Here is a 2,096-nt window from a genome sequence, read left to right on the forward strand (position 1 = left end):
TTTGAGGGGAATTAAGCAGTTGAAGGTTGTTATGGGAGGAGAATTCTTGGTTTCTTTGCAGCCATCCTGAAGGAAGGATGGGCCCTTTTCCCAAGGGCATGGTCTGCGAATCCTGACTGAGATCGTTTGAATGTGGATGATTTGGTTGGAATTATTGAAGGGAAAAGGGGGGGTTCGATTGCAGCATAACTGCCTCCAAATGTGTAAAAAGGAATGTAATTTGTGTACAGCTGTGTGAAAATCATTAAAGCAGTGCAAGGGAGAATTTGTGTGTGCAAACATATTGTGTCAATCTGTAAGGTTTTAAGGACCTAAACCAACACTCTCGGTTTGTAAAATCCTGCCCTGTATTTTTCAGAAAATTGGTTTTATTATCATTTAACCCTTTGGGTGCTTCCATGCTGTATAACGTTCAACATCTTTTGAAGACCAAAGCTGTAGCTGTGGGAGAGGCAGCCAGAAACAGGAGAATTGGGAGAGAGTCTGGATCTGGTTTTTTTTTTTTTGTGGTGACAAAGTAGCACAAAGGAGCTGCAAAAAATGGACCTATCGGGGCAGCAAACAAACTAGTTGAAACAAAAACGGCTCAGAGTTCAACCCTCCAAGAAGGTAAGGTAGAAAAGATTATAAACTTGGCCTGCTCATAGAACAAAAACACAGGAAAAATGGAGGTAATTCCTCTGTTTTACCTCAAATCAGCAAAGAAAAATATATTAAAAGGAAGGGCTATTTTAAGCAATAATCTGCCCTTCCCCCCAAAGGGAGTAGAAAAAAATTCTTTTTGTCTTTTAGAACTTCAGGAAAAGCTTGCACCAGCAAAACCGCAGAAGAGCAAAACCATGGGTCTAATATTGGAACAAAGATTGTGTTTTGTGTTTTATGTTCTGTGTTGTTTGTCTTGGTACTAACATTTTTGTGTATTGTGTTTAAAAAAAAACTTGGGAAAGGTAAAGCTATGTATAATTTGGTCCAGTCACATTGCATGGAACCCTGATAGTTAAACAAATTACACAAAGGGGTGAGGTAGTGGCTGCTACCATGTTTTTGTGCCCAGGAGCCTTTACAGCTATTCTGAAGGGAAATGGGCCCTTTCCTGAAGGAATTGTCTGTAAACAGTTAATTGTAAATAACTGAAGCGGGCAGCGGGCAAAGAGACAATCTGACTGGAATCATTTGCCTACTTAAGTATTGGTCAAAATTATAAAAAAGGCAATAAGGGATTTCCATTAAAAGTTGACTGTCTCCGAAGGTACAAAATGGGAATCTGGGTGCAGTTGTGTAAAAGGAATTGGAGCAGTGCAAGGGATATTAAGCAAACACAGACAGCTCATGTTGCTTGGCTTTGTTATGAAGTATTTAATTCTTTGGATATCTCAGTGACAAGAGAACATGATCATGGCAGGGGCAGGAAGAACCAAAATAGTAAAGGAAATTCTGGATTGGGGAAGTCAAATTCAAGAATTGCAAAAAGCTGACACAGGACTGGTGTCCTGGGGGGGCAGGGAAACCATACCAGCAGAGTGATCTCCCACCTCTTTTCAGCTAGTGGCCTGTGCTATACTGGAGCCTCCACAGTTATTTATTGACAAATAAAATTTGCAGAATTTCCAATTCCCCTAGTGCTTTGGGAGCCAGGTTTGAATTCTGTTTTTCAGATGATTTTGAGTCTGGGCATTGTGTTTATTGACCAGTTTCTCTGGTGTTGTTGCTTTGTGTTTGCCTTAGCTGTGATGGCCGAGTGGTTAAGGTGTTAGACTTGAAATCCAATGGGGTACCCCCTTGCAGGTTCAAATCCTGCTCGCAGTGAGGTTGGTGGGTTTTTTTGCACTTTTTTGCAGGGCACTATATCTGTACAAACACCTAAAACACTGTCAATCCCAACAAAACTCCACTCCCCAGCTTTCCTAGATGTGTCTTGCACATACCTTGTGCTGGGTCCTGGATATACCAAACCAGCCACAAAAGTAAACTTCTGTCTCAGCGCACCCATTAACCAGAAGTCTCCTTAGGTATCTCAGCCATTGTTTCATCACTTAGATACTAGACTTTCTGAATGGTCATTTAAAACCAATTTAATCAAACAAAGAGTTCTTCTG

At 40.9% G+C, this 2,096-nt stretch overlaps 1 non-coding gene across 1 annotated transcript; it reads left to right on the forward strand.

Annotated features, from left to right (window-relative positions):
* The first annotated feature begins 1,724 nt into the window (after window positions 1-1,724).
* Window positions 1,725-1,806, forward strand: TRNAS-UGA (transfer RNA serine (anticodon UGA)). Its single transcript has one exon. It is a non-coding gene; the product is annotated as a tRNA-Ser (tRNA).
* Window positions 1,807-2,096: the final 290 nt, after the last annotated feature.

This window comes from Emydura macquarii, unplaced genomic scaffold (genome assembly GCF_026122565.2).
Source record: "Emydura macquarii macquarii isolate MOO-44397 ecotype Brisbane River unplaced genomic scaffold, CSIRO-AGI_Emac_v2 contig_2491, whole genome shotgun sequence".
Lineage (NCBI taxonomy): Eukaryota > Metazoa > Chordata > Testudines > Chelidae > Emydura > Emydura macquarii.